The sequence below is a fragment of the Lichenostomus cassidix genome, unplaced genomic scaffold (assembly GCF_008360975.1).
Source record: "Lichenostomus cassidix isolate B80296 unplaced genomic scaffold, HeHo_3.0 HiC_scaffold_43, whole genome shotgun sequence".
Classification (NCBI taxonomy): Eukaryota; Metazoa; Chordata; class Aves; order Passeriformes; family Meliphagidae; genus Lichenostomus; species Lichenostomus cassidix.
Genome location: NW_028147635.1, coordinates 4527665 through 4539054, shown reverse-complemented (window position 1 = coordinate 4539054; position 11390 = coordinate 4527665). Strand labels below are relative to the sequence as shown.

Genomic DNA, 11390 nt, shown 5'->3' with positions numbered 1-11390 from the left:
AGACGGCTGTGCCTGGCCTGAAATGCTGGAAGAAACCACTCTCTCCTCCTAGCCCCAGAGGGTGGGTGCGATTGCTGAGGAGGTCCCAGACGAAGCAGCTCAGGTTAGGCCAGGCAGACAAAGTCGAGTATATAGTCCGAATGGTATTCATCGCCTCACACGTTACCATGCAATAGGCATAATAAACCAATACAGCAATTCTCATGCCATTCCCTGGTCGCAACAGGAGCAATGCAACGGGTAGATAGTTTCCCATTTGAGGGAAAATATAAAGGGTAAGATACATTACCCACATAGACAGGCTGATCATCATGGTGATAGGATTTTCTGAGTTTCCCAAGGTCGAGCCCCACGTTGGGCGCCAAAATATGTATTGGTTTGAAAACAAACCAGTGGGAGATCACAAGTCAAGATTGAAATTAAAAATAAGTGAAATAATACAAGGAAAAGCACTGACAAAGTCAGATACAACCTAACACCCTGTTAGGGTGGTAGTAGCAGTCCGACTGAAGTAGTCCAGTTGAAGCGGTGATCCTGTGAAGGTCTAGTCTCCAGCTGAAGATCCAGTGGTAGCTCTGGTCCTCTGGGAACCCAGTAGACAGGGCTCGCTCAGGCAGTTCCAGGGCCAGGTTATATCCAGGTGGGAACACCTGGCTCCTCCCTCCTCGGCAGAGCATCTCACAATGGGATGAGATTAGTCCATGAGTCACACGGTGGGTCCCTGATGGCCCATTGCCTGTCATGCGGGGTGGGTCGTTAGCAAGTGATAATAGCTAACGGATGGCCCATTGCCTGTCATCCGGAGTGGGTGATAGCAGCTAATGGCCCCCAGCTGGTGGTAATAGAATACTTAACTACATCAATATTGCAACCTAGGACAGCATAGTACAAGTTGCTCAGCAATTTTCTGTTTTATTAAACTGTCTCTTTCAGTAAGCAGAAACTTCTGGAGGACTTTTTTTTACAAATTTTGGGAAAATCATCAGGCACGTGGAGGACAGAGTCTTAGTTCTTGATGTGAGCATCTCCTTTCTTGTCTGTACCTCATCTGTTTGCCATAAGAAATCAAAGTTTTCTGAAGCTAAATGTTACAATCTTTTACAATAAAGCACAGTGCATGCAGCATAAGGTCTTATTTTGCTAGGAAAGAAAAAAATATAATTAATGAGCTGGCAGCTTATGGCTTCAATAACAGTTGTTACTTGGTTACTTGTCTTGTGTGAGAACAGATCATGTAAGAATTGTACAAGAATACTTCTAAAGATGTAATACTTCTCTGAAGAGTTAATTTTCTAAAACAAGAAAATAGCAACTTAAATTTAGTTGTCTTTGTACATTTTAAATAACATTACATTCTTTTTTTTTTTTTAATGTTTTCTTTTGGGGAATATTATTTAAAAATAACTAGTTTTAGTAAATGATTTTCCCTAAAGCATACTTCATTGCTTAGGTTATTCTGGTCAGAAATGCAGGAATCAAACACTTGTACACCGAGGCTCCTTGGCTTGTCCATGAAGCTATTCTCAATTGCAGACTGGATGTAGAAAAACTCATCTACCACTCAGACTCAATCTTGTTCTGAGTTCTGGCCCAGGGTGGGAGCTCACACCCACTGAACTCATTCACTGATGGGAGCTGTTATCAGGTTCCAGGGAAACATCCGGTAACGGCAGTGTTGGACCAGAAATAATTCTGGTTTTAACTGATCCCTGATTTATCAGTCTAAAACTCTACAGTTCTGTCAAGGGCTTTATTTTGCTTGCTGTTATATTATCAGGCTGGTAGTTGCTTATCTGGGGTTATGGGCTGCCGCCTAGTGAAGAGAAGGGAGAACTTGCTGAAAAAGAGCTGCACTCTAAGAGCCGCATTTCGGTACGGATTGTAATAGAAAATAACACTAAAGCCCATGATAAACCTGTAGTAATAGTCATGGAACACACAGTCTTCACACGCAAAAAGAAACAGACAAGTAAGATAATTCCTCTCCTGAGAATTTTTGTGAACAAGAGCTTGGTAACAGCTTGATTTAATAATTTTAGGTTGACTGGTGTAACGTAAAAAGTGTTATTCTGCTTTACCAGGATCTGAAATCTATGGGTGAGTGACAATGGATCCAGTTCAGAATCTCTGTGACTCCCTCAGCTGCAATACTGAGATGCTGCTTTGCCCTGGGGCAGTGCCCAAGTATAGCCCAGACCACCAGGAATAGGGATGCATGTCTGGGATGGATGCCTGGCTGACTCACCCTCCCTCTTGGGCAGATTCAAGATCCTGGTATTTAAACAAAGCATGCATGGGATGGTAAAAGACATTTTTACATCCTGGCGGCTTTTTTACCTTTAGGAAAAACCATAAGGAGTTAGACTTAATTTTCTTGCAACTTAAAAAATAAAGTGATTGCTGTGTGTATGATATGAAATCAAAGGAGAGAATCATGCATCAAGTCAGATTAATTCTAATTTCCATAGTCTCTTTTGGGTCTCCTGAAGTTTTTGCCCAAATTAGACTAGTGTTTTGTTAGATAAATGCAATAGCCTTTCTGCATTCACACTCAGGAGAAACAAGCTCTCTAAGACCATGTTTTATCTGCTCTACTTCAGCAGTCTGCCTTAAGGAAAGATCAATCCTATCTTCAAGTGCCTCTTTAAGATGTAAAGAGGCACTTGATGTAAACTGCCATTTAAGATGTATTTCACGGTAGACCTGAGACCTTGGCATGGGTGAATCTGATACTTGGTGTTTTCCAGTTTATAGTAAATGAGCCTGATGGGGATTTCTGTTTTGTTGGGGCTTTCTGTGTGTTTGTGTGTGTTTTTTAAGGTGGCAGACAGTGTTGTATCAAATTTTAATGAGGACCCCAGCCATATGGAGAGGAAACTCACACAGGTAAGGCTGTAATTGCAGTTAACTGCAAGAAGATGGCATGTGGTCAGTGAGAATTACAGCACTAGTGTAAGGCCACACCAGAAGAACATGTTAATGCTTTAAGTGCTTTCAAATATCCTTAAACAGATTCTAGCGCTTCAGGACAGTAATTATGACTGCTTTCCCATATTGTACAATAATTGCAGACTGTTTGCTTGTTAATAGCATCAAAATACAGACAAATACTTATAAAAAGGCAGCTTATTTTTTCCAGATGACACTGGGGAAACACTTGAATAATCTACAAGCAAAATGTTTTACTTTTTTTACTTACTTGTTGAAAGAAAATTAATTTTTTTCTAAGTTGTAGGATGGCATTGGAAGATTAAGCTTTAGTTCCTTTCACTTACTGCATGTGGACACTTGACAGTCATTACTAATGAAGTGCTGCTTAGCTGCTTAATAAATCTTTCCCTTCAGCTTCCTGTAGAAGTTTTAATTCAACTAGTTTAAAACAAATGATCATCGTTTATTTTGGTTTAGAGTTTTTTATGACACTTGGTTGGGGGTTGTTTGTTGAAAATGAATGCTTTTCTCAAGGAAGGCTTCAACATTTAAGGTGTTTTCCTTTAGGTTATGCTAAATGTTAGTGGTCAAACTGATTTCTTCTATGGCTGCCATGCCAGTTTAACTTGTAACATGCTGTGGACTGGCTGGTAACACTGCTAACGCATATCATGTTGTTGGACTTTTTGAAGAGCTAAGTGCAGCTACTCAACCTGTTCTCAGCTGGTGTTTGCAAATCAGTCACTGGCAAATAGAAACTCATGTCCTGTGCCAGTAGGAACTGTGCTGGTGTACAGGAAATCCATATCTGAGACTCCCCAGCAGAGCTGACTTAACGAGATGCGGCGAGAGGGAAACTCACGGCACTCTCAATATGAGATATAAAGTAAGCTCCATTTTATTTCACCAAACGAGAGACTTATATACTGTTACAGATATTTCTAATTATAGATACACACACACACCTGCAGCTGTTCTCACACATTCAGGGATCCTCCTGCTAACTCCCTTATTCCTTTCTCATAACACTTCTGACTCCTAATCTTTCTCATGGCATTCTTCCCACAGAACATTCTCAGGCAAACAAACCACTGCAGCTTGTTGGAATTTTACTGAGGCCTGGGAATACTGAAGCCTTGCTCAGCCCTGCTCAGTTAGCATGAGTTTTGCTGGAAAACTGCGTTTTCCAACAATTCCCCCATTTCGCTTGTGAGAACAGATGTTGTCTGTTGTCAGATTAATTTGCTTTGCTATAAGTAATCGTTATTATTAGAATTGTTATAAAGTTATCTAAGGAAATTTCACTAGTTAGATATGTTGCCATGGTCTAGAAATTGTCATTACTGAAAACATTCACTTCACAGGTAAAACTTAGAGAACCTTTTCCGGACAAGGACCCTAAGTTTACTTGGAAGAAGGTTTAGCTTTTATAAACTCAATTTGGTAAATGAAAATTATTTGATCACATTTTGATGTAGAACACTTTGGGACTCATGGCATGTTTCCCAGCCAGTTAGAACCAAAGCTTGGCCAGAACTTAGGTGCTAAGTGGAAGGGTTTTCTTAGAACATCTTATAAACAAGCTTTGATTAATATCAATAAGGAGAGTATCATAACATGTTACCATTTTGTAGATAGCTATATAAGGTGAGATGAAATATTTGAAAATAGTAGATATTATTACTTGACTTTAACTAAAAAGATAAAACTGCAAAGCTTTTGTGAATAGTAATATAAACTAACAAATTTAAAACTCAAAATTAATATCACTAAAAATGAATAAAACTTAATCTTAATAAATCTTATTTTAAACTAACGAATAGGACTTAACTATAATGAAATTTAAAATTGATATCACTTTAACAACTTAACTCTAACAAGATTTAAAACTTAGAATTTAAAATTAACATCACTTAATATTACTTAACAGAATTTTAACTTTAACAGAACTTACAACTTAATAGAATTTAAATTCACTATTACTTAACTTTAATAGAATCTATGCTTAACTAAAGATACTTAACAAGTAATTTAAACTATTCAGCATAACTTCACTCACAGGTTTTCATTCACACATTAAAACTCCCAAGAAATCAAAATCACACTCTCATCAATCAGGCTTCATTTACACATTAAAGCATTCAACACACTCTCAGTAGGCCTACAACATTCACACATACACACAAATGCTTTAGCAAAATTCAACTTTTCGTTTAAAGCTTTAGTATTCAAGGTGTTATTATTTTTTATCAGGATAATATCTTGTTACAATGCTTCTTTATTAGTAAATTGCTGGAAATAGGTTTTGGCCTGTTGGTCAATACGTGGCAATGGATGTTTCACCCTGCAAAGCGAATAATTAGAGGTTTTGGAGAAAACAGCTGGAGAACGTGTTCAAAGATTTGTTTCTGAAGCTAGAGAGCGGGGCGGGATCGCTGCCACCATGGGGAACGACATGAATGTGATTCCCGAGCGGGAGATGAAGGATCTCTAGTTCAGAGCACTGAAGAAGATTTGCATCTTTGAAATTCTTAAAAGTTCTCCATGATTACAAAAGAAACAACTCCATCATGTATTAAACTGCTGTTTTGCTGGCTACGCTGTTGGTTAGTTCTGGTTCGTTGCTGAAGCTGTCAATCACTTCCTCATCCTTGGGGAGGAGTAGAGTTTAGGGTTTCACCACAGACGTCACAGTTGGGGCAGTGAAGGAGGCGTGGATGGCTCGCGGCTCCACCCACCGGGGTACCCTCTGGGACTTCCGCTCTGGTTGTCATTCGGCCAGAAGCCACGGTTGGAACAACTTCCGCCACAAGTCTCCTTTGTGTGGCGTGCCGGCGGCGCGCAGTGAAGGGTAGGGGCCGCCGCTGGTTTTGGTCACTGGTCACTTTCCCTTTGTTCTTTTTGTTTCTGCAAGCTTCTGTACTGTGAGTATCTCTGTTACAGCGGGAACACCAACCTTTTCTGCTACAGTTTTTCTGCATGTGTCCCCCACTCCCGCATCGGTAACATTGGGATGATTTCTGGTTACTCTGTTTCTTTACCCGCGATATCGGAGCTCATTCTAACAAAATATTCAGTTGTTCTGGCAAAAGTCCAACAGTGACTCTCTCAAACAAAGCAGCTAAGATGTTTTTCGTTGTAACATTGCCATACTCTGTGATACATTGAGACAGGAACAGACTTTTCATCCAATCGAGCAACCCTGCATTCTCGGCTACCAGCAGCGGCACGGCGCGCTCCCCCTCCCCCCCCCCGGCGGGGGGGGCTTCCCTGGCAGCTGTGCCGCGGCTGCCGAAGTTTTACGCATATCAAAAGCGGCACAGTAATTCACAGGTTTTTCTCTGCTCAATGCAGGTGCTATGTCCTGCGCCGTGAGCCACGTAAGGTTTTGCTCCGTGGCGTGTATTTGTAAGCAGGCTACAACTTTACTCCATGATTTGCCAAGCTTTCTTACCATTTTATCACAGTTCAAAAGCAAAACAGGTCCGTAATTCAGCCATTCTGTTACACTGAATACTGTAATAGGATTTGTAAAAAATCCATAAGCTTGTCCTATTGCCATCAGGCCAGCCAAATATAACAGGCTACTGAGTCTGTGCTTTTCTAAAAAGCGTAACAATAAAATTTGGGCTACCTCTGATTCCATTTTTGGTCCAGCTGGTTTTCAGGGCCCTGGTCAACACCGTCTAAGCACTGTATTGAAGCTCGCAGTTGCCAGAGTTGTGCAGTTCACCGAAGTATAGCCCCTCACGGTAGGCAGGTCCTATTTGGCCTGTGTCTTCCGAACTTCCCCAATTCGGGCGAAGATTTGACACGCCGAAGCTCCACGCTCCGGCACCTCTCCGTTCCCGCCGCTCTCAGAAGCAGGGTCGTAAAACTCCGCTGTTAGGGTCCGTAGTCGTCGGTTCTAAATCCTGCTAGCTCCGTATCACGTCGGAGTCACCATTTAACGACATGCGGCGAGAGGGAAACTCACGGCACTCTCAATATGAGATATAAAGTAAGCTCCATTTTATTTCACCAAACGAGAGACTTATATACTGTTACAGATATTTCTAATTATAGATACACACACACACCTGCAGCTGTTCTCACACATTCAGGGATCCTCCTGCTAACTCCCTTATTCCTTTCTCATAACACTTCTGACTCCTAATCTTTCTCATGGCATTCTTCCCACAGAACATTCTCAGGCAAACAAACCACTGCAGCTTGTTGGAATTTTACTGAGGCCTGGGAATACTGAAGCCTTGCTCAGCCCTGCTCAGTTAGCATGAGTTTTGCTGGAAAACTGCGTTTTCCAACACTGACTTTTCATCATTTCTGTTTACACAGAACTGCTGCCTTTAGGTATTTGTTCTTAACAGGCAAAAACAGAGCAGAGATTATGAGCATTTGCTCCATTCTGGTTTGTTTGTTTGTTTTCCTAGTAAATCCCAAAAATATGCTGCATTAGATGATGGCATCTCAGTTAGTCCATGCCAGATACAGCACCAGTAAGGGACAATGGTGGGATCACTCATGCATGGTAATGTTTGATTAGCTCAAGGCAGAGTGAAGGTTGCTAATTACAGCTGTGCACAGCTGGAGTCACCACCAGTTCATTTCACTCCAGTCAAGACCATCTCTCTGCATTTACCACAGCTGAGTGTGTGAGACAAGGGGTTTTTTTCCCCTAATTGTCACATTTTCTGTTCTGACTTCATGGTTGTTTGCCAGCAGACTCAATTCTGCCATGCTTTGGGCATTTTATGAAGTACGGAACTCATGAGCAACCAACCTTTCTTCTGGCTGATTTCAAGCAGAAAGTGTTACTGTTTTGTTCCAATCATTATTCTTGAGGTAAATAACTAGCCTTTTCACAAATTTCAAAAAACTGAACATATTTGTACAGTAAAATTAAGTTCCGTAAAGTCAGAGCCACAAAATTTCCAGAAATGGAGTTTGAGTAGTGGCTTGTACCAAGAAAACACCACTAAACAGTACTATTGATCATGATGTTCACAACACCCTAAGAGGAAACAAACTGAGAGATGACTAACAATGTACCAGCACAGCAGTTGCATTTTAAAAAGTGAAACTACAATTAAGTACTATGTTCTAGTTCGCTAAACAGATGAAACCAATGCTCTTTAAAACAGTTAAGCATCATACAGTACATCTTACGAAGACCTGTAAATTAAAGAACTACTTCTTAAATTTAGAGATTAAAAAAAATCTGCATTCACAGTTTAAACTTCTTTTTTCTCCCAATCTATTTTGCAATTCTGTGCCTGCAAGGTAAGATTTGATTATGAGATATTGTGATACAAAAAAGTTGTAATCAGGCAATATGTTTCAAGACAAAGCAGATGACAAAGCAAGAAAAAACATTTACACTCTGGCAGCTTTAAAGTGTGATAAATTGCAAATGTAGAATATGGTAAATATGCACATTTTTTCTGTTTTCTGTTCTCCAAGTCTGGAAGAGCATGATCTCACAGAGGTAAAATGGGTATAAAAGCAAGTAAGGATGTTATAAAGCTTCCTATTTGTGAAAATATACTTCTAATTTAAATGTTCCATGAACAGATCTAAGAAACTTAATAATCCACCACTATTAATTTGACTGATTTGTGCACATCTGCCAAGTAAGTTGTGCATCTAAGTTTTCGATACAACAGCTCTAGGCAACAACAACCTGGAGAACAAATGGAGGTAAGAAAATGGGTAAAGGTGGTATTTAATTTATAAAACAGGCCCACATATTAGCAATACTTCAAATTTAGTCAGCAAAGGGAATTGTCAAGCGTTTGTGCTGTTTTCCCAAATACAGTTCTAGAGGCCCATCTGTAAACAGATCTGTGGATGATTTAAGAGATTGTATAAATCAAAAGGCCAGACATATCTCTGGTGTATCTACCAGGGTAAACCTGTGCAGTGTAGCAATCCAGTGATCTAAAATATAACAACTTCATCTGCTCCAAAGCATGTGAGCTACACTTAAGAACCGTTTTTTCCTTTATTTGACATCCTTAACTGTACTAGCTGAACACCTGTGTGAACTTTAGGCAGCTTTTAACATTGCTCTCTAAGTTGTTGTTGATTTCAAATAACTTTATATCTCACTTGTCCGAGACACTTGGGAAAAACACTGTTTTCAAGTGGGCTTTTTCACAGAAATGCCTTTTAAATCTTACCATAGATGGTTTTGGTGCATCTTTCTTCTTTTCTTCCTTTTCCTTTGCTTCCAGTTCCATGTTTTCGCTTTCAATGAGAGTGATTAGAGTATTACACCTCCTTTGCAGCTCCTCCTGCATTACACAAATATTCAAATCAGTATCTTAGGTAGCCACTTGATGTAAAACTCCCATTAGAATATTAAAAATGCTGATGTGAAGGTAAGTATTTCACTGGATCTTGTCAGAGTAATAAAGAACAAAATGTTTCATGATACTGGCTGGCTGGTTTCACAGGAATGGACTCAATCACAGATGTTTGCTTTTTAAAACATATTTGAATTTAACTCAAATTGGAAAACAGTACGTTAGAATTTTGAACTTCTCCTCCCATTTTAGTTTAACTGCATTTGCCACCTGCTACAGTTGTTGCAAAGTTATTAATAGGTAATGTATTGTTCCCATGTACCTACCTCAGTATTTCAGCAGCTATTTAATTAGCCTGGGTATAACCATATTGTCATAGGCATTCATGAACAAAAAAAAGCAATGTGTATATGCCATTGCAGTTCTGCACTTGAGAAAACAGTAAAATCTGAATTCGGATACATTGTCTTAATTCATCATAGATTTTTCTCTATCAAATCCTAGTTTGTGAAGCATACAGATTAGGAAGCAATCCTCCTCTTCAGTGCAATTCTTCCCTTTGTTAGTACCATAGGATATTCTTCGTTGGTGGAAAGGGGCTTTATATCTCCCAATCTGAACAAAACCAATAAGACGTAAAGCTAAGAAATAGGTCAGAATTAGCATGAACGTCTTTTGTATGAAAGCAGTACATCACATGAAGACAGAAGACAGGATCTTTTGTGATCTCCCATGTTAAGTCACCATAAGAAAAGGACTGTAGGTTCAGGACAGTGCATTTATCAAAGCTATATAAACTGGCAAATTCTGGTTTAGACAGCAGCTTTCTAATATTTTGATTAATGGCAGACTTTCACTACATTTGAAAATAGGCAAGATTGGTCAGGATTCAAATGGCAACGATCCTTTTGAACACACAAATTCTCAGGAACCGGTAAAATCAGAGTATTAGTAAAAAGGAACATGAGAGTGCAGCACATGGTTCAGTTGTGTTCTGGTTTATTGAGCCTGACACTTTTCTTCCCTAGAAGAGAACTAACTCAGCAAACCTGATGTCAAGAACAATAAAGAGGAATTGACTTTCATATATTGTTGAAGGGTTAAAAGAGTTAATAATTGTTTGAGTTAATTAAAAGGGGAGGGAGTTAAGAGGTGTGTTAAATGTTCAAGTAAGGGTTGATTGATGGGTTGTTTGGGTTGCTGTTAACAAATTTGGAAAAGGTTTAACTGAGTTATAACTGTTCCTGCTGGTAATTGTTATTCCTGTAACTGGTTTGGTTATTCTGAATACCAATTTTTGTCATAATATTAAATAATATTTGTGGAAATACAGGGGCAAGATGGCGGACAAGGACCGCTGAGAACTTTTCTAGAAAGATCTCTCTGAGAGGTCAATCAAGGTGCTAGTCTAAATGCAACCACACCCTGGGGGAGGACCCAGGTGAGACCACCTTAAACAGGTGGGCAAGGGGGCGGGCCAGGGACTGCAGAGCCCAGGATTGGGTAAATATGTCCAGGACCCTTGATTGGCGTTGAGAGGGTGTAAAAACAGCTGCGCATGCCCTGGGAGGTGTGCCTCTGGCCAGACCAGCCACCCACCCGATGTTGCAGCTTTGTGTTGTAGGCATCCTCTATTATTTTTTTTCTTTTAATAAATTTTCTAAAATTTTTCAATGTGAAACCTTGTTCTTCACACCTGAAGAAGGGAGAAAATTCTGATAAAATGTCTTAATTTACAACAGATCTGTTCACTGTCAAATGTTGGATGGTGAAACACAGACAAGAACTTTGTTAGGTAAGTCTGTCTTTTTAAGTGCTCAAAACAGGTGTGTCTTTCTCCTCTCTGTTTCTAGCTCCCTCCGTCTCCTGCTATCTCTACCTATCTCTGTCTCTTTGCTTATCTCTCTACCTGTCTCCTGCTATCTCCACTGGTCTCCACCTCTTTCCATCTCTCTCTGTCTCTGTGTTTTTGTCTCTGTCCCCCCATCTCTCCATTTCTCTTGCTCGCTCTCTCTCTCTTCAGCTCTCTCTCCTGTTTTTAGTTACATGTGTCCAGAAGGAGCTGTGCTCCTTCCCAAAGCTTGTACTACCAGGAGTTGTTTACACTGCACTCTGGACTGTGTGCTGTAATACAGATGATTGCTACAAACACCA

The 11390-nt window shown here is 40.0% G+C and overlaps 1 long non-coding RNA gene across 1 annotated transcript; it reads left to right on the top strand.

The window, feature by feature from the left end:
- Window positions 1–931: 931 nt before the first annotated feature.
- Window positions 932–3605, top strand: LOC146421260 (uncharacterized). The gene is made up of 3 exons (XR_014848820.1): window positions 932–1017; window positions 2082–2274; window positions 2821–3605. It is a non-coding gene; the product is annotated as an uncharacterized LOC146421260 (long non-coding RNA).
- The last annotated feature ends 7785 nt before the right edge of the window (window positions 3606–11390 follow it).